The 22,014-nt window shown below is 48.3% G+C and overlaps 1 long non-coding RNA gene across 4 annotated transcripts in view; it reads right to left on the reverse strand.

The window, feature by feature from the left end:
• The window catches only part of LOC149467309 (uncharacterized), a 74,328-nt gene that overhangs the window by 11,674 nt on the left and 40,640 nt on the right, over nt 1-22,014 (reverse strand). For 3 of the 4 annotated variants that reach the window (XR_016311961.1, XR_016311962.1, XR_016311960.1), the window contains 2 exons: nt 21,268-21,429; nt 17,061-17,264 (listed from right to left, as the gene is read on the reverse strand). This is a non-coding gene — a long non-coding RNA (uncharacterized LOC149467309). Of the gene's footprint in view, nt 1-17,060; nt 17,265-21,267; nt 21,430-22,014 lie in introns of those variants that run through there. The other variant, XR_016311963.1, reaches the window with a different exon arrangement.

The following is a 22,014-nucleotide window of genomic DNA, read 5'->3' on the forward strand; positions in this document are numbered from 1 at the left end:
GGGGCACTCCGATGGGATCAGTGCCTGTAAAGGGGCACTCCGATGGGATCAGTGCCTGTAAAGGGGCACTCCGATGGGATCAGTCCATGTAAAGGGGCACTCCGATGGGAACAGTCCATGTAAAGGGGGCACTCCGATGGGAACAGTCCATTTAAAGGGGGCACTCCGATGGGAACAGTCCATGTAAAGGGGCACTCCGATGGGATCAGTGCATGTAAGGGGACACTCCGATGGGAACAGTCCATGTAAGGGGGCACTCCGATGGGATCAGTGCATGTAAAGGGGCACTCCGATGGGAACAGTCCATGTAAAGGGGGCACTCCGATGGGATCAGTGCATGTAAGGGGGCACTCTGATGGGAACAGTTTATGTAAAGGTGCACTCCGATGGGATCAGTCCATGTAAAGGGGCACTCCGATGGGATCAGTCAATGTAAAGGGGCACTCCGATGGTATCAGTGCATTTAAGGGGGCACTCCAATGGGAACAGTCCATGTAAAGGGGGCACTCCGATGGGAACAGTTCATGTAAGGGGACACTCCGATGAGAACAGTCCATGCAGAGGAGCAAACCGATGGGAACAATGCATGTAAGGGGGAACTCCGATGGGAACAGTCCATGTAAGGGGGCACTCCGATGGGAACAGTCCATGTAAAGGGGCACTCCGATGGGATCAGTCCATGTAAGGGGGCACTCCGATGGGATCAGTCCATGTAAGGGGGCACTCCGATGGGATCAGTGCATGTAAGGGGACACTCCGATGGGAACAATCCATGTAAAGGGGCACTCCGATGGGAACAGTACATGTAAAGGGGCACTCCGATGGTATCAGTGCATTTAAGGGGGCACTCCGATGGGAACAGTCCATGTAATGGGGCACTCCGATGGGAACAATCCATGTAAAGGGGCACTCCGATGGGAACAGTACATGTAAAGGGGCACTCCGATGGTATCAGTGCATTTAAGGGGGCACTCCGATGGGAACAGTCCATGTAAACGGGGAACTCCGATGGGAACAGTTCATGTAAAGTGGGCACTCCGTTGAGATCAGTGCATGTAAGGGGGCACTCCGATGGGATCAGTGCATGTAAGGGGGCACTCCGATGGGATCAGTCCATGTAAGGGGGCACTCTGATGGCATCAGTCCATGTAAAGGGGCACTCCGATGGGAACACTGCATGTAAAGGGGCACTCTGATTGGAACACTGCATGTAAAGGGGCAATCCGATGGGATCAGTGCATGTAAGGGGGCACTCCGATGGGATCAGTGCATGTAAGGGGGCACTCCGATGGGATCAGTGCATGTAAGGGGGCACTCCGATGGGATCAGTCCATGTAAGGGGACACTCCGATGGGATCAGTCCATGTAAAGGGGGCACTCCGATGGGAACAGTCCATGTAAAGGGGCAGTCCGATGGGATCAGTCCATGTAAGGGGGGCACTCCGATGGGAACAGTCCATGTAAAGGGGCACTCCGATGGGATCAGTGCATGTAAGGGGGCACTCCGATGGGATCAGTCCATGTAAGGGGGCACTCTGATGGCATCAGTCCATGTAAAGGGGCACTCCGATGGGAACACTGCATGTAAGGGGGCACTCCGATGGGAACAGTCCATGTAAGGGGACACTCTGATGGGAACAGTGCATGTAAAGGGGGCACTCCGATGGGAACAGTCCATGTAAAGGGGCACTCCGATGGGATCAGTGCATGTAAGGGGGCACTCCGATGGGATCAGTCCATGTAAGGGGGCACTCTGATGGCATCAGTCCATGTAAAGGGGCACTCCGATGGGAACACTGCATGTAAGGGGGCACTCCGATGGGAACAGTCCATGTAAGGGGACACTCTGATGGGAACAGTGCATGTAAGGGGGCACTCCGATGGGAACAGTCCATGTAAAGGGGCACTCCGATTGGAACAGTCCATGTAAGGGGGGCACTCCGATGGGATCAGTGCATGTAAAGGGGCACTCCGATGGGATCAGTGCATGTAAGGGGGCACTCCGATGGGATCAGTGCATGCAGAGGAGCAAACCGATGGGAACAGTCCATGTAAAGGGGCACTCCGATAGGATCAGTCCATGTAAGGGGGCACTCCGATGGGATCAGTCCATGTAAGGGGGCACTCCGATGGGATCAGTCCATGTAAGTTGACACTCCGATGGGATCAGTGCATGTAAATGGGCACTCCGATGGGAACAGTCCATGTAAAGAGACACTCCGATGGGATCAGTGCATGTAAGGGGGCACTCCGATGAGAATAGTCCATGCAGAGGAGCAAACTGATGGGAACAATGAATGTAAGGGGGCACTCCGATGGGAACAGTCCATGTAAGGGGACACTCTGATGGGAACAGTGCATGTAAGGGGGCACTCCGATGGGAACAGTCCATGTAAAGGGGCACTCCGATTGGAACAGTCCATGTAAGGGGGGCACTCCGATGGGATCAGTGCATGTAAGGGGGCACTCCGATGGGAACACTGCATGTAAAGGGGCACTCCGATGGGATCAGTCCATGTAAAGGGGCACTCCGATAGGATCAGTCCATGTAAGGGGACACTCCGATGGGATCAGTGCATGTAAAGGGGCACTCCGATGGGATCAGTGCATGTAAGGGGGCACTCCGATGGGATCAGTGCATGTAAGGTGGCACTCCGATGGGATCAATGCATGTAAGGGGGCACTCCGATGGGAACAGTCCATGTACGGGGGCACTCCGATGGGATCAGTGCATGTAAGGGGGCACTCTGATGGGATCAGTGCCTGTAAAGGTGCACTCCGATGGGATCAGTCCATGTAAAGGGGCACTCCGATGGGATCAGTCCATGTAAAGGGGCACTGCGATAGGATCAGTCCATGTAAGGGGACACTCCGATGGGATCAGTGCATGTAAAGGGGCACTCCGATGGGAACAGTCCATGTAAAGGGGCACTGCGATAGGATCAGTCCATGTAAGGGGACACTCCGATGGGATCAGTGCATGTAAAGGGGCACTCCGATGGGATCAGTGCATGTAAGGGGGCACTCCGATGGGATCAGTGCATGTAAGGGGGCACTCCGAAGGTATCAGTGCATGTAAGGGGGAACTCCGATGGGATCAGTGCATGTAAGGGGGCACTCCGATTGGAACAGTCCATGTAAGGGGGGCACTCCGATGGGATCAGTGCATGTAAGGGGGCACTCCGATGGGAACAGTGAATGTAAAGGGGGCACTCCGATGGGATCAGTGCATGTAAGGGGCACTCCGATGAGAACTGTCCATGTAAAGGGGCACTCCGATGGGAACAGTCCATGTACGGGGGCACTCCGATGGGATCAGTCCATGTAAGGGGGCACTCCGATGAGATCAGTCCATGCAGAGGAGCAAACCGATGGGATCAGTGCATGTAAGGGGGCACTCCGATGGGATCAGTGCATGTAAGGTGGCACTCCGATGGGATCAGTCCATGTAAGGGGGCACTCCGATGGGAACAGTGAATGTAAAGGGGGCACTCCGATGGGATCAGTGCATGTAAGGGGGCACTCCGATGGGAACTGTCCATGTAAAGGGGCACTCCGATGGGATCAGTGCATGTAAGGGGGCACTCCGATGGGAACAGTCCATGTACGGGGGCACTCCGATGAGATCAGTCCATGCAGAGGAGCAAACCGATGGGAACAATGCATGTAAGGGCGCACTCCGATGGGAACAGTCCATGTAAGGGGGCACTCTGATGGGATCAGTGCATGTAAAGGGGCACTCCGATGGGATCAGTGCATGTAAGGGGGCACTCCGATGGGAACAGTCCATGTAAGGGGACACTCTGATGGGAACAGTCCATGTAAGGGGGCACTCCGATGGTATCAGTGCATGTAAGGGGGCACTCCGATGGGATCAGTCTATATAAGGGGACACTCCGATGGTATCAGTGCATTTAAGGGGGCACTCCGATGGGATCAGTTCATGTAAGGGGGCACTCTGATGGGATCAGTCCATGTAAAGGGGCACTCCGATGAGAACACTGCATGTAAGGGGGCACTCCGATGGGAACAGTCCATGTAAGGGGGCACTCTGATGGGAACAGTCCATGTAAGGGGGCACTCTGATGGGAACACTGCATGTAAGTGGGCACTCAGATGGGATCAGTGCATGTAAGGGGGCACTCCGATGGGATCAGTGCATGTAAGGGGGCACTCCGATGGGATCAGTCCATGTAAGGGGGCAATCCGATGAGAACAGTCCATGTAAGGGGGCACTCCGATGGGAACAGTCCATGTAAGGGGGCACTCCGATGGGAACAGTGAATGTAAAGGGGGCACTCCGATGGGATCAGTGCATGTAAGGGGGCACTCCGATGGGAACTGTCCATGTAAAGGGACACTCCGATGGGATCAGTGCATGTAAGGGGGCACTCCGATGGGAACAGTCCATGTACGGGGGCACTCCGATGGGATCAGTCCATGTAAGGGGGCACTCCGATGAGATCAGTCCATGCAGAGGAGCAAACCGATGGGAACAATGCATGTAAGGGGCACTCCGATGGGAACAGTCCATGTAAGGGGGCACTCCGATGGGAACACTGCATGTAAGGGGGCACTCCAATGGGAAGAGTCCATGTAAGGGGGCACTCCGATGGGATCAGTCCATGTAAGGGGGCACTCCGATGGGAACACTGCATATAAGGGGGCACTCTGATGGGATCAGTCCATGTAAAGGGGGCACTCTGATGGAATCAGTCCATGTAAATGGGCACTCCGATGAGAACACTGCATGTAAGGGGGCACTCCGATGGGAACAGTCCATGTAAGGGGGCACTCCGATGGGAACAGTCCATGTAAGGGGGCACTTCGATGGGAACAGTCCATGTAAGGGGGCACTCCGATGGGATCAGTGCATGTAAGGGGGCACTCCGATGGGAACAGTCCATGCAGAGGAGCAAACCGATGGGAACAGTCCATGTAAGGGGGCACTCTGATGGGATCAGTGCCTGTAAAGGGGTACTCCGATTGGATCAGTGCATGTACGGAGGCACTCCGATGAGATCAGTGCATGTAAGGGGGCACTCTGATGGGATCAGTGCCTGTAAAGGGGTACTCCGATGGGATCAGTGCATGTAAGGGGGCACTCCGATGGTATCAGTGCATTTAAGGGGGCACTCCGATGGGAACAGTCCATGTAAAGGGGGCACTCCGATGGGAAAAGTCCATGTAAGGGGGCACTCCGATGAGATCAGTCCATGCAGAGGAGCAAACCGATGGGAACAATGCATGTAAGGGGGCACCCTGATGGGATCAGTGCATGTAAGGGGGCACTCCGATGGGAACACTGCATGTAAAGGGGCACTCCGATGGGATCAGTCCATGTAAGGGGGCACTCCGATGGGAACAGTCCATGTAAGGGGGGCACTCCGATGGATTCAGTGCATGTAAGAGGGCACTCCGATCGGAACACTGCATGTAAAGGGGCACTCCGATGGGATCAGTCCATGTAAGGGGGCACTCCAATGGGATCAGTGCATGTAAGGGGGCACTCCGATGGGATCAGTGCATGTAAGGGGGCACTCCGATGGGAACAGTCCATGTAAAGGGGCACTCCAATAGGATCAGTCCATGTAAGGGGACACTCCGATGGGATCAGTGCATGTAAGGGGGCACTCCGATGGGATCAGTGCATGTAAGGGGGCACTCCGATGGGAACAGTCCATGTAAATGGGCACTCCGATGGGATCTGTGCATGTAAGGGGGCACTCCGATGGGATCAGTGCATGTAAGGGGGCACTCTGAAGGGAACAGTCCATGTAAGGGGGCACTCTGATGGGATCAGTCCATGTAAAGGGGCACTCCGATGGGATCATTGCATGTAAGGGGGCACTCCGATGGAAACAGTCGATGGGATCATTCCATGTAAAAGGGCACTCCGATGGTATCGGTGCATTTAAGCGGGCACTCCGATGGGAACAGTCCATGTAAGGGGGCACTCCGATGGGAACAGTCCATGTAAGGAGGCACTCCGATGGGATCAGTGCATGTAAAGGGGAACTCCGATGGGATCAATGCATGTAAGGGGGCACTCCGATGGGAACAATGCATGTAAGGGGGCACTCCAATGGGAACAGTCAATGTAAAGGGGCACTCCGATGGGATCAGTCCATGTAAAGGGACACTCCGATGGGAACAGTCCATGTAAAGGGGGCACTCCGATGGGAACAGTCCATGTAAGGGGCACTCCGATTAGATCAGTGCATGTAAAGGGGCACTCCGATGGGATCAGTGCATGTAAGGGGGCACTCCGATGGGATCAGTCCATGTAAAGGGGGCACTCCGATGGGAACACTGCATGTAAAGGGGCACTCTGATTGGAACACTGCATGTTAAGGGGCAATCCAATGGGAACAGTCCATGTAAGGGGGCACTCCGATGGGAACACTGCATGTAAGGGGGCACTCCGATGGGAACAGTCCATGTAAGGGGGCACTCCGATGGGAACAGTCCATGTAAAGGGGCACTCCGATGGGAACAGTCCATGTAAGGGGGCACTTCAATGGGAACAGTCCATGTAAAGGGGCACTCCGATGAGATCATTGCATGTAAGGGGGCACTCCGATGGGAACAGTCCATGTAAGGGGGGCACTCCGATGGGATCAGTGCATGTAAGGGGGCACTCCGATGGGATCAGTCCATGTAAAGGGGCACTCTGATGGGTTCAGTGCATGTAAGGGGGCACTCCGATGGGAAAACTGCATGTAAGGGGGCACTCCGATGGGAACAGTTCATGTGAGGGGGCACTCCGATGGGAACAGTCCATGTAAGGGGGCACTCCGATGGGATCAGTCCATGTAAGGGGACACTCCGATGGGATCAGTCCATGTAAAGGGGGCACTCCGATGGGAACACTGCATGTAAGGTGGCACTCCGATGGGATCAGTGCATGTAAGGGGCAAGCTGATGGGATCAGCCCATGTAAGGGGACACTCCGATGGGATCAGTCCATGTAAAAGGGCACTCCGATGGTATCAGTGCATTTAGGGGGGCACTCCGATGGGAACAGTCCATGTAAGGTGGCACTCCGATGGGAACAGTCCATGTAAGGGGGCACTCCGATGGGAACAGTCCATGTAAAGGGGGACTCCGATGGTATCAGTCCATGTAAGGGGGCACTCCGATGGGATCAGTGCATGTAAAGGGGCACTCTGATGGGATCAATGCATGTAAGGGGGTACTCCGATGGGATCAATGCATGTAAGGTGGCACTCCGATGGGATCAGTGCATGTAAGGGGGCACTCCGATGGGAACAGTCCATGTAAAGGGGCACTCCGATGGGATCAGTGCATGTAAGGGGGCACTCCGATGGGAACAGTCCATGTAAGGAGGCACTACGATGGGATCAGTGCATGTAAAGGGGAACTCCGATGGGATCAATGCATGTAAGGGGGCACTCCGATGGGAACAATGCATGTAAAGGGGCACTCCAATGGGATCAGTGCATGTAAGGGGGCACTCCGATGGGAACAGTCCATGTAAAGGGGCACTCCGATGGGATCAGTCCATGTAAAGGGACACTCCGATGGGAACAGTCCATGTAAAGGGGGCACTCCGATGGGAACAGTCCATGTAAGGGGGCACTCCGATTAGATCAGTGCATGTAAAGGGGCACTCCGATGGGATCAGTGCATGTAAGGGGACACTCCGATGGGATCAGTCCATGTAAAGGGGGCACTCCGATGGGAACACTGCATGTAAAGGGGCACTCTGATTGGAACACTGCATGTTAAGGGGCAATCCAATAGGAACAGTCCATGTAAGGGGGCACTCCGATGGGAACAGTCCATGTAAGGGGGCACTCCGATAGGAACAGTCCATGTAAGGGGGCACTCCGATAGGAACAGTCCATGTAAGGGGGCACTTCAATGGGAACAGTCCATGTAAAGGGGCACTCCGATGAGATCATTGCATGTAAGGGGGCACTCCGATGGGAACAGTCCATGTAAGGGGGGCACTCCGATGGGATCAGTGCATGTAAGGGGGCACTCCGATGGGATCAGTCCATGTAAGGGGGCACTCTGATGGGTTCAGTGCATGTAAGGGGGCACTCCGATGGGAACACTGCATGTAAGGGGGCACTCCGATGGGAACAGTCCATGTAAGGGGGCACTCCGATGGGATCAGTCCATGTAAGGGGACACTCCGATGGGATCAGTCCATGTAAAGGGGGCACTCCGATGGGAACACTGCATGTAAGGTGGCACTCCGATGGGATCAGTGCATGTAAGGGGCAATCCGATGGGATCAGCCCATGTAAGGGGACACTCCGATGGGATCAGTCCATGTAAAAGGGCACTCCGATTGTATCAGTGCATTTAGGGGGGCACTCCGATGGGAACAGTCCATGTAAGGTGGCACTCCGATGGGAACAGTCCATGTAAGGGGGCATTCCGATGGGATCAGTGCATGTAAGGGGGCACTCCGATGGGATCAGTGCATGTAAGGGGGCACTCCGATGGGATCAGTGCATGTAAGGGGGCACTCTGATGGGAACAGTCCATGTAAAGGGGGACTCCGATGGGATCAGTCCATGTAAGGGGGCACTCCGATGGGATCAGTGCATGTAAAGGGGCACTCCGATGGGATCAATGCATGTAAGGGGTCACTCCGATGGGATCAATGCATGTAAGGTGGCACTCCGATGGGATCAGTGCATGTAAGGGGGCACTCCGATAGGAACAGTCCATGTAAAGGGGCACTCCGTTGGGATCAGTGCATGTAAGGGGCACTCCGATGGGAACAGTCCATGTAAGGGGACACTCCGATGGGATCAGTGCATGTAAGGGGGCACTCCGATGGGAACAGTCCATGTAAGGGGGCACTCCGATGGTATCAGTGCATTTAAGGGGGCACTCCGATGGGAACAGTCCATGTAAGGGGACACTCCGATGGGATCAGTGCATGTAAGGGGGCACTCCGATGGGAACAGTCCATGTAAGGGGGCACTTCAATGGGAACAGTCCATGTAAAGGAGCACTCCGATGAGATCATTGCATGTAAGGGGGCACTCCGATGGGAACAGTCCATGTAAGGGGGGCACTCCGATGGGATCAGTGCATGTAAGGGGGCACTCCGATGGGATCAGTCCATGTAAAGGGGCACTCTGATGGGTTCAGTGCATGTAAGGGGGCACTCCGATGGGAACACTGCATGTAAGGGGGCACTCCGATGGGAACAGTTCATGTGAGGGGGCACTCCGATGGGAACAGTCCATGTAAGGGGGCACTCCGATGGGATCAGTCCATGTAAGGGGACACTCCGATGGGATCAGTCCATGTAAGGGGACACTCCGATGGGATCAGTCCATGTAAAGGGGGCACTCCGATGGGAACACTGCATGTAAGGTGGCACTCCGATGGGATCAGTGCATGTAAGGGGCAATCCGATGGGATCAGCCCATGTAAGGGGACACTCCGATGGGATCAGTCCATGTAAAAGGGCACTCCGATGGTATCAGTGCATTTAGGGGGGCACTCCGATGGGAACAGTCCATGTAAGGGGGCACTCCGATGGGATCAGTGCATGTAAGGGGGCACTCCGATGGGATCAGTGCATGTAAGGGGGCACTCTGATGGGAACAGTCCATGTAAAGGGGGACTCCGATGGGATCAGTCCATGTAAGGGGGCACTCCGATGGGATCAGTGCATGTTAAGGGGCACTCCGATGGGATCAATGCATGTAAGGGGGCACTCCGATGGGATCAATGCATGTAAGGTGGCACTCCGATGGGATCAGTGCATGTAATGGGGCACTCCGATGGTAACAGTCCATGTAAAGGGGCACTCCGATGGGATCAGTGCATGTAAGGGGGCACTCCGATGGGAACAGTCCATGTAAAGGGGCACTCCGATGGTATCAGTGCATTTAATGGGGCACTCCGATGGGAACAGTCCATGTAAAGGGGGCACTCCGAAGGGAACAGTCCATGTAAAGGGGCACTCCGATGGGAACAGTCCATGTAAGGGGACACTCCGATGGGATCAGTGCATGTAAGGGGGCACTCCGATGGGATCAGTGCATGTAAGGGGGCACTCTGATGGGAACAGTCCATGTAAAGGGGGACTCCGATGGGATCAGTCCATGTAAGGGGGCACTCCGATGGGATCAGTGCATGTAAAGGGGCACTCCGATGGGATCAATGCATGTAAGGGGGCACTCCGATGGGATCAATGCATGTAAGGTGGCACTCCGATGGGATCAGTGCATGTAAGAGGGCACTCCGATGGGAACAGTCCATGTAAGGGTGCACTCCAATATGAACAGTCCATGTAAAGGGGCACTCCGATGGGATCATTGCATGTAAGGGGGCACTCCGATCGGAACAGTCCATGTAAGGGGGGCACTCCGATGGGAACACTGCATGTAAAGGGGCACTGCGATGGGAACACTGCATGTAAAGGGGCACTGCGATGGGAACACTGCATGTAAAGGGGCACTGCGATGGGAACAGTCCATGTAAGGGGGCACTCCGATAGGAACAGTGCATGTAAGGGGGCACTCCGATGGGATCAGTGCATGTAAGGGGGCACTCCGATGGGATCAGTGCATGTAAGGGGGCACTCCGATGGGATCAGTGCATGTAAGTGGGCACTCTGATGGGAACAGTCCATGTAAGGGGGCACTCCGATGGGAAAAGTCCATGTAAGGGGGCACTCCGATGGGAACAGTCCATGTAAGGGGGCACTCCGATGGGAACAGTCCATGTAAGGGGGCACTCCGATGGGAACAGTCCATGTAAGGGGGCACTCTGATGGGAACAGTCTATGTAAGGGGCAGTTAGATGGGATCAGTGCATGTAAGGGGGTACTCCGATGGGAACAGTCCATGTAAGGGGCACTCCGATGGTATCTGTGCATTTAAGGGGACACTCCGATGAGAACAGTGCATGCAGAGGAGCAAACCGATGGGAGCAGAGCATGTAAGGGGGCACTCCGATGGGAACAGTCCATGTAGAGGGGGCACTCCGATGGGATCAGTCCATGTAAGGGGACACTCCGATGGGAACAGTCCATGTAAAGTGGGCACTCCGATGGGAACAGTCCATGTAAAGGGGGCACTCCGATGGGATCAGTCCATGTAAGGGGACACTCCGATGGGAACAGTCCAACATGGGAACAGTTTTTTTTTTATTATTTTTACATTGTACCTTTCATTTTTTTTTTTTTTATCACTTTTAATGCTATAACAGGGAATGCAAATATCCCCTATAACTTCAATGAGCATTGTCATATTCTTTTTTGAGAAATCTGGGGTCTATCAGACTCTAGATATCTCCTCTGCCCTTACATTATCTAATCAAACCAAAATCGGTGTGATCAGATGTTTTCCCAATTTACAAATGGCGCTGTTTATATCCTGCGAAACTGAAGTGATGAAATGCTTGTAGCTTCCGCATTCTTAGACTATAGAGATGATTGGCACCATTCTGGTCTCCAATCAGCTCTATGGTCAGCTGGCAGAAACACCGACTGCATTCTCAGGTTCCCCTGATGGCACGGGACTGCCTGAGAAGTCCGTGGAAGGCAGCGGGGGAGGGGGGCGGCATCATCTCCCACTGCTTGTAAAAGCAATCTTGCAGCTAATTAGCCACTAGGATTGCTTTTACATGAAAGCCAATCACTGGCTGAAAAAAACAATACCAGGATGATGCCTGCAGCTGTAGGCATCATCCTGGTATAACCATTCAAATCCAGTGATGTATCAGTACTTCGCTGCTCCAGTACATCGCTGGTCCTTGTTGGGTATATATACTATGTTCTTTTTTTTTGTATGTAGCCTGTGGACTGAATGAAAAAATAAGAAGAAATCTCTGCCAGAAAAAGTGTGCGGTATGCCCACCATTAGAATATACCGCCCTCATCCACCCACTTCTAATGGTGGGCACACATTAGGTCACACTTTGCCACAAGTGCCAATTCCAAGATTGAATAAATGTCTAAATAGTGGCACGCTTGCATAAAAATTGTCCACGTATAAGTGGTACCCCATATGGAAAAAGGATGACACCAAGTCCCAAACTATCTTGCCACTGCTCCCCATGTAGTCTGGGCATCCAGGGGGCTCCACATGACTATCTTTTCCCTCGTAAATCCAAAACTTATAAGTATAGCCTGTCGCCCTCTCACAGGTCTTCTACATCTTGACCCCATATCTGGCACGCTTGCAGGGAAGAAATTGTTTGAATGCAAGGCGGCCAGAAAAATTAATTGGGGACTCCTCAACGCAGATGTTTTGCTGGGGGGTATAGACATCTGCAAATTTTAGGTTAAGGTGATTTGCGAGGGGCTGAATTTTGTGGAGCCGGTCAAATTCAGGGTTACCCCGAGGATGACAGAGTGTATTGTCGCTGAAATGCATAAAACACATTATACTCTCATATCTATGCCTGGCCATGGCAGCAGAGAACACAGTATATGATGAATCGGGTCTGCGGACCAATACAACTGCAATTCATTTCTTTTAGTAATGCCCAGGTTGAGGGTTAGGCCCAAAAAAAATTTAAATTTGAAAACCGTAATGAGTTTCCATGCGAATGGTCTGGCAAGGTTTGAATTTGGGTTGGCGGCAATAAATTGTTGTGCATATAAACTGCTTTGATCCACAATCAACGCATAAAGATATTCCGTGAAAAACAGCTCCAAAAATCAAGGAGATATGTGAAAGACCAGGATGTACTAGACCGCTGGTACTCGACAGTTCACCAAAAGGTAGAGCGGCACTACGACTGGCACTCTGCTGCATATGAGAGTCATCAAAATTTACCGGCAAGTGCTAACAGAGATCAGGCCTGATTCTGCGAACACTGCGGTTTTGTGTGCAATGTATCAAGTGACAGTGACCTACTGACACTGCACTTGCTGGGGGAGAAGGGGGGGTAAGCGTAGGGGCTAAACGCAGGTGTTGGCAGGTGCCGGGGCTGATCCCGTTAACGCTGCGTTTTTGTAAACGCTGGTATAGTGCTGACCTGATCAAAGATATAGACCCGTTCAGACACTATACTAGCAATGGAGGTTTATTGCACATGAGCGTGCTCATGGCAATCAAGGGGTTAAATGTGATGACTGGTGTACTGACGGGCAATCTGACGCTATCTGGGAGGGGTGTGAAAACCACGGGAGCGCGAATCACGTATATATATATATATATGTGGTTTTGCGTACCCATGCCGCCCTGTAGCAGTATTTCTACTATAAGGTGGTCAGGAAGCGGTTACACAAGAGGTTTGTGTTACGGCGCTGCGTTACTTTAACGGACAATTGCGCGGTCATGCAACACTGCACCCAAATTAAATTTACATCCTTTTTTTCCCACAAATTTAGCTTTCTTTCGGTGGTATTTGATCGCCTGTGCATTTTAAATTTTTTACACTATAAAAAAAAAGGCTGACAATTTTGAGAAAAAAACCCAATACTTTGGACTTTTTGCTATAAAACATGTCCAGTAAAAAAAATTAAAAAAACAAATTTTGGCACAAATTTCATCCAAAATGCATTCTGCGACATGTCTCTGCTAAAAAAAAATCCCAATACGTGTAAATTAATTGGTTTACATGAAAGTTATAGCGTTTACAAATGGCGGGAAAGATACTGGGATTTTTAATTTTTTTTATACTAATAATGGCGGGGATTAGCGACATATGGCGGCGATCAGCGACTTATGGCAGGACTGCGGCGGACATTTTGACACTGGGGGGGAACTGACTTGGGGTCACTGACCAGTGAAAAAAAAAACCCACTGACACTGTACTAATGGCACTGGGGAGGAAGGGGTTAACATTTTTTAGGGTTAACTGTGTGAGGAGAGTGTTTTGCTAGGGGGCGGGGGTGTGTGCTGGACGGGGACAGGCTGATCGGGAGAGAGAAACTCTTCTCTCCCTCTTCAGCTTGTCAGGAGCTGACAGGCAACTGACAGATAGCAGGGCTGTGTATAAACAATGCAGCCCTGCTCTCTGTCAGCGATCACCGCTAATCGCGGGGAAACGGCCAGTAATGACCGGCCGTGACCCGGCGGCGGAGACCCGCTGCTGACACCCGTGGGACAGGCAGGGTGGGCACATGCCTCGCGCACGCCCCCTACCTGTTTTGCAAAACCACGTTTTAAAACGTGGTTTTGCCCAGCCGTGCTGCCCTGCAAACGTACTAATGCAGTGGCTGGGGCTGAAGTAGTTAATCTTTGGAGGAGGATTCCATTTTCAGGATACATCTGACCATTTATGTCCACCTCAAGGAACACAAGCATTTTTTAAACAAACTATATGTGAGGTCAAAAACCCCTGGTGAGGGCACATCTGGAGTTTGTAGTGGAGGATTTATATTGCATGAAGATATGAAATTGTGAAGTTTGTTTCAAGTTGAAGAAAAACTTTATACTTAGAGACTTTTTTTCACATATGTTCAGTGTTTTATAACATAATTTGTTTGCTCTCACATACTAAAAGAGAGCGCGGCACTGTGTGTTTTATGTATTAGAATCCACGCACATCATGAGTATGTGTTAGTGTGAGCTGCTTTCTGATATATAGTTTTGTATTTGACACAAGAAGGGAATATTTTTAGTAGCATTTGTGACTGTGTGAGAATTTGTTGTTTATAATTGTACACATCCACTAATTAATGGCCCTGTAATAAACTATTTTTCATTAAACAATTTATTACTGTGTTTTTCTGCTTCCTTGTAACATCCTTCATGAGCTCCCACACCTATGCTTCCCCCCCACTTGTTTGTTTGAAATGAGCACACTAGTTGTGATCATACGCCTGTTCTATGCACACTGGAGTGCCACTTTAACATCTTGCAAGAAAAGAATGTGATAGCCTGGCTATTAGGGGAGGAGGAGGCCAGATTTTGTTTTTGGGAAACTAAATGATATCTTGATTTAACAAAAAAAACAAAATCTATTTTTCAAGAAATTGTGTCTTACTGTGTATCATTGTGATATCCGCCATTAACTCCCAAATGTCTCCTATCCCCCTCACTTCTGTTTATTTGGAAAGAGCAGTGAATATTAGTTATGGCCATGTACACTGCTCTACATACACTGCACAGCCCACTCACAAAAAAAACAAAAATTGGGATTTGAAGCAGTAAAAACAACTTTTTGGGTTAACAACACATTTTTTAAACCAAAGTTTAGTGTCACTTCTTTAACATCTAACAAAAAAGGAGAGGATTGGCTGGCTATAAGGGGAAGGAGGAGGCCAGATTTTTTTGTGACACTAAACAATACCCTTATTCAGAAAAAAATCCAATACACATATGCTAGTTAATGTAATAATCTATTTTTCATAAAATCATTTCTTACTGTGTTTTTCTGCTTCCTTGTAACATCCTTCATGAGCTATAACAATCAATAAGTGTAGCGCTCTGGTGAAAACTAACTGAATCTCAACATAAACGACATGTGACATAATGGTGGAACAAACCGTGAATCTTAATGAGAATGAATGCTAAAACAGTGCAACATCACACGATATTGTGCATATGGTGGAAATGACTAATATTAAGCCCCCTAATACAGGGGATATACCCTATAAAACAAGTGCTCAGTGTCAACACACTCTATTCATACCATAAATAAACTGCTGTAATCAGAAAATATATATATATATACAGCAAGTGAATATAAATGAACACATCACTGAAAGTAATATAAACAAAATGTGCCACCAGTGTCCACAACAATACACAGAGCACTTGTTTTATAGGGTATATCCCCTGTATTAGGGGGCTTAATATTAGACATTTCCACCATATGCACAATATCGTGTGATGTTGCACTGTTTTAGCATTCATTCTCATTAAGATTCACGGTTTGTTCCACCATTATGTCACATGTTGTTTATGTTGAGACTTAGTTTGTTTTCACCAGAGCGCTACACTTATTGTTTGTTATATTTTGGTTTTTCACTTTCGGTAATAAGGTGCAGGTGTAGCAGCTTATTATTAGTTTAGTAGGATTGAGCGCAGGAGGTTTTCCCCAATCCTTCATGAGCTCCCACACCTATGCTTTTCCTCCTCACCTGTTTCTTTGAAACAAGCATGCACACTAGTTGCGATCATGTGCATTGTTCTATGCACACTGCAAATCCCATAGCCCATCTCAGGAGTGTCACTTTAACATCTCGCAAGGAAGGAGCGTGATTGGCCGGCTATAAGGAGGGGAGGAGCCTGTTTTTTTTGTGACACTAAATGATACCTTTATTTTGCACCAAAAAAAAAATATTTATAGATTAAACATTCACTAGTTAATGCTCCCATAATCTATTTTCCATTAAATTGCTTCTTACTGTGTATCTGCCTTCTTGTGACATCCGCCATTAACTCCTGAATGTCTCCTATCCCCCAGACTTCTATTCATGTGAAAATAGCAGTGAATATTAGTTATGGCCATGTACGCTGCTCTACACACACTACACAGCCCACGGCCCAATCACAAAAAACAAATGGAGATTTGAAGCAGTAAAAACACATTTTTTTACACCAGAGCTTAGTATCACATTTTTAACATCTAACAAAAAAGGAGAGGATTGGCCGGCTATAAAGGGAAGGAGGAGGACGGGTTTTATTTTGTGACACTAAACAAACAATATCCTTATTATTCAGAAAAAATCCAAAACACATCCTCTAGTTCATAGCCCTGTAATAATCTATTTTTTATGAAATAATTTCTTACTGTGTTTTTCTGCTTCCTTGTTACATCCTCCATGAGCTCCCATACCTATGCCCCCCCCCCACCACTTGTTTGTTTGAAACAAGCATGCGCACTAGTTGTGATCATACGCACTGTTCTATGCACACTGCAAATCCCACAGACTATTTCAGCTTCTGGTGCAGGAAAAAAAGAGAAAATGCTGCATTTTGTTCTACACAGAACCATACTGGAACATGGCAAACTGCATCAAAACTGCACCACAACAGAGTGTGGTGTGAACTGTAAGCAAAAACGTATGGGGAATGCATGGAGAGTGCGTTTTGTGGTGTGAACTGGCCCTACACGAGATCTTTATCTTTCAGAAATAAGAAATACACATCCACTAGTTAACACTCCAGTCATCTATTTTTTGTGCAGCATTTGCTTTCAGTTCTGCGGTCTCAGATTTGTGCATGAAAGAATAAAGCCGTACCGTCTGGATTATTGGCGGTTGTCAGCAGCATCAGGAGTGAGGTAAGTGAGTCAGGTAGATTGTGAAAATATCTCATCCACTCGATGTCCAATCTGGAATCTTGCAAGCAACCCAGAACCTAGAAATAACGATCATAAAATGATTTAGATGGTGCAACCATTGTACACAGCAAATGTCAATATGTCAGCATTATAAATAAAGGTGTGAGAAAACTATTCTAGCCAATAAACACCCACCACCAGGGACACAATTCCAACATTTGAATTCCGGGCTCTAAATTCTGATGGATCTAATTAGAGATGAGCGAATTATTCAAAAATTTGATTCGGCTGATTCGCCGAATTTGTGGAATAAATTCGATTCGATGCGAATTTATTCGCTGCGAATTTAACTTATAAAAGGGTGTTTCTAGGCTTCAGAGAGCCTTTATATTAGTGCAGAACACTGTACCTTTAATTTAAATGCCCTTGGAGTCTGCTGGGGAAGAGAAATAATACTGACAGTCAGTATGACATGCAGATGAGTGCCGTCGATCTTAGAATCACCGCACACTTCACTCATTTGGGCAGTCACGGGGCCAAAACCAGAGTGTGGAGCCACAGTGTGGCGGTGGAGGCAGCAGCAATGGGAGGCCATACAGCACCCGCGGCAATAGTGGGTAAATCGGACGATTTTTTGCCGATAAAAAATCTGCGCATGAGCAGCGACCTGCAAGAGGAAGACAAAAAGAAGAAGAGGAAGAGGATGAAGAAGAGGATGAAGAAGAAGAAGAGGAAGAAGAGGATGAAAAAGAAGAGGATGAGGAAGAGGAAGAAGAAGAAGAAGAGGATGAGGATGAAGAAGAAGAGGATGAGGATGAAGAAGAAGAAGAGGAGGATGAGCATGAAGAAGAAGAAGAAGAAGAAGAGGATGAGGAAGAAGAAGAGGATGAGGATGAAGAAGAAGAAGAAGAGGATGAGGATGAAGAAGAAGAAGAGGATGAGGATGAAGAAGAAGAGGAAGAAGAAGAAGAAGAGGATGAGGATGAAGAAGAAGAGGATGAGGATGAAGAAGAAGAAGAGGATGAGGATGAAGAAGAAGAAGAAGAGGATAAGGATGAAGAAGAAGAAGAAGAAGAGGATGAAGAAGAAGAAGAGGATGAGGATGAAGAAGAAAAGGATGAGGAAGAAGAAGAGGATGAGGAAGAAGAAAAAGAGGATGAGGATGAAGAAGAGGATGAGGATGATGAAGAAGAAGAGGATGATGGTGAGGATGAGGATGATGAAGAAGAAGAGGATGATGATGAAGAAGAAGAAGAAGAAGAAGAAGAAGAAGAGGAGGATGAGGATGATGAAGAAGAAGAAGAAGAGGATGAAGAAGACGAAGAGGATGAGGATGAAGAAGAAGAGGATGAGGATGAGGAAGAAGAAGAAGAGGATGATGATGAGGAAGAGGATGAGGATGAAGAAGAAGAAGAGGATGAGGATGAAGAAGAAGAAGAGGATGAAGAAGAAGAAGAAGATGATGAGGATGAAGAAGAAGAAGAGGATGAGGATGAAGAAGAAGAAGAAAAAGAAGAAGAGGATGAGGAAGAAGAAGAAGAGGATGAGGATGAAGAAGAAGAAGAGGATGAGGATGAAGAAGAAGATGAGGATGATGAAGAAGAAGAAGAAGAGGATGAGGATGAAGAAGAAGAAGAAGATGAGGATGAGTATGAAGAAGAATGAGAAAAAGAAGAAGAAGATGAGGATGAAGAAGAGGATGAGGATGAAGAAGAAGAAGAAGAAGAGGATGATGGTGAGGAAGAAGAAGAAGAAGAAGAAGAAGAGGATGATGGTGAGGAAGAAGAGGAGGATGAGGATGATGATGAAGAAGAAGAAGAAGAAGAAGAAGAGAAGGATGAGGATGAAGAAGAAGAAGAAGAAGAAGAAGAAGAGGATGAAGAAGAAGAAGAAGAGGATGAGGATGAAGAAGAGGATGAGGATGAAGAAGAAGAGAATGAGGATGAAGAAGAGGATGAGGATGATGAAGAAGAAGAGGATGATGGTGAGGAAGAAGAAGAAGAAGAAGAAGAAGAGGATGATGGTGAGGAAGAAGAAGAAGAAGAAGAAGAAGAGGAGGATGAGGATGATGAAGAAGAAGAAGAAGAGGAGGATGAGGATGAAGAAGAAGAAGAAGAAGAAGAGGATGATGGTGAGGAAGAAGAAGAAGAAGAGGATGAAGGTGAGGAAGAAGAAGAAGAAGAAGAAGAAGAGGAGGATGAGGATGATGAAGAAGAAGAAGAAGAGGAGGATGAGGAAGAAGAAGAAGAAGAAGAAGAAGAAGAAGAGGATGAGGATGAAGAAGAAGAGGATGAAGAAGAGGATGAGGATGAAGAAGAAGAGAATGAGGATGAAGAAGAGGATGAGGATGAAGAAGAAGAGGATGAGGATGAAGAAGAAGAAGAAGAAGAAGAAGAAGAGGATGAGGATGAAGAAGAAGAAGAAGAAGAAGAGGATGAGGATGAAGAAGAAGAAGAAGAAGAAGAAGAAGAAGAAGTAGGATGAAAATAAGAAGAATTCCAGTCCAGCAAAAAGTGTATCTGCAGAGAGCTCCGCTATTTCTGACAGTTCTCTGACAGTTCCTTCACATTTACAGCGGTTGAAACATTGTATCTATTTGTTTCCGAATAAAAACATCTGTATCCTAAATTGAAACAAATAGATACAATGTTTCAACCGCTGTAAATGTGAAGGAACTGTCAGAGAACTGTCAGAAATAGCGGAGCTCTCTGCAGGGACACTTTTTGCCGGCTGTAGAAGGGATGAAAATCGGCCGATCGGGGAAAATTCGATTCGTGCATCCGAAGTTTGCTAATATTCGGATTCGGCGCGAATCGAATTTTTCCTAATATTCGAAACAAATTCCACTTCGCCAGGTTCGATTCGCTCATCTTCGCCAGGTTCGATTCGCTACCGATACTTTGCTATGCCATTGGCGTCCATACAAAATGTAAGGACGCAAATTGCACTGCAAAGAATAGCATGCAATTTGAACAGGAATGCGATTCCTGTCCAAATCGCATGTGGTTTCCCCACTGCTCATGTGTGAACCCAGGCAGTCGTATCCTGAGTTCACACTGGAGCGGGGAGATTTCCCACAGTGGAGAATGGGAGAGTGGGCGTGTGGGGATGTATACTATGGTGGCAGATGGTAGGAGAGGAGAGGAAGCCGCGGAGATTTCAAATCTTCAGACCTGTGAAGCTGCTTTCTCTCCTCTCCTTGCAGGTATGACAATTCGGGCTAGAGAGATTTTGATTGGTCAGCACCGTTACCTGAACGATGCTGACCAATCAGATGGCGTCTAGCCCATACTGACATCCCTGCATAGAGAGGAGAGAAAGCAGCTTCACAGGTCTGAAGATTTGAAATCTCTGTGAGTTCCTCTCCTCTCCTTGCAGCGATGACAGTAGGGGCTAGACAGCATCCGATTGGTCAGAACCATTCATCTGAAAATATTCTTTATGGAGCATGGAGACAGCGCTGCAGTGGTAATTATGCATGGCCGTAAATTATGCTTTTTTTTTTCAATCAACTAGCAGGCTGAACGAAAAAAATAACTGGGTTCCCCTGTTAATACAGTTTGTGTTGATGGGGGATTCGCTCTCATGAAGCCAGTTTTATTCTGACAGTGGGGAGACTTTCCCACTGTCAGAATACAATGATCAGTGTTGCCCGTGTCACTGATCGAGCAAATAAAACACAACAGGCTGGTGGTACAGAAGTCAATCGAGTGACGACTTCTATACCACCAGCCAGCCCATACAGTAGATGGATCAAAATTCTGCTGGTCCATGCTGAACTTCGATCCATCTGTGGACAACTTATGGTTCACAGGTTTCCAATCTCTCTTCTAGAAACTTGAACGCAGATATAAAAACACCAAATAATGCAGTTATGTTATAATCAAAAGTAATTAAAATATGTTATAAATACTAGTAAAAGTACTGGCATTTTACTTGGCACCATCCTCCTGCAAACCCCTGTACAGTAGATCACAGGCTGGGAAAGTGAGGGGTAGCATTAGTGGCCAATCAGGAGTGTGCCGACAAAGGATCTTGCTGACAGAAGGCGAGAACAAAGAGATGAACTCATCGGCCTACCGTTGCCCTTCCTCTGTCCAATCACAGGCTTGCAGTGGAGAGGTGACAAAGCTGTATGGCTATGTTGTAGTACATGAATGTCAACACAACCTAACTCCACTGTCTGGCAGGGCTGCATAAACTTCTGCACCCGACAGATACAAATCATCTTTAGCAGTTTGTCTGGAGGACAAAAAAACAAAACAGAAAAAAAAAAAACTTTCAAGATAAAAAAAATGAAATGTTGCTGCAGTTTGTATGTCCATTACCTCTCTGCACACAAACCATAACCACTTGCCCTCCAGAGGATTTACCCCCCTTCCTGACCAGGCTATTTTTTGGGTTACTGTAACTGACAATTGCGCAGTCATGCAACGCTGCACCCAAATTACATTTTCCCCCATTAATAGAGCTTTCTTTCGGTGGTATTTGATCGCCTGTGCGTTTTTTATTTTTTGCGCTATAAAAAAAAGAAAAAAAAAAAACACAGACAATTTGGAGGAAAAAAACTTTTTGCTATGAAACATGTCTAGTAAAAAAATGTTTGAAAAAAAAATCAAATTTCATCATAAGTTTAGGCCAAAATGTCTTTGCTAAAATAAATTCCAATAAGTGCAAATTAATTGGTTTACATAAAAGTTATAGCGTTTACAAATGGCGGTATATATACATTGAGATTTGTTTTTTTCTTACTAGTGATGGCGGCGATCAGCAACTTATAGAGGGTCTGCGGGAGACATTCTGACACTGGGGGGAACTGACGTGATG

Source organism: Staurois parvus, unplaced genomic scaffold, assembly GCF_062004578.1.
Source record: "Staurois parvus isolate SC_StPar_1 unplaced genomic scaffold, SC_StPar_1.0 ptg000116l, whole genome shotgun sequence".
NCBI lineage: Eukaryota > Metazoa > Chordata > Amphibia > Anura > Ranidae > Staurois > Staurois parvus.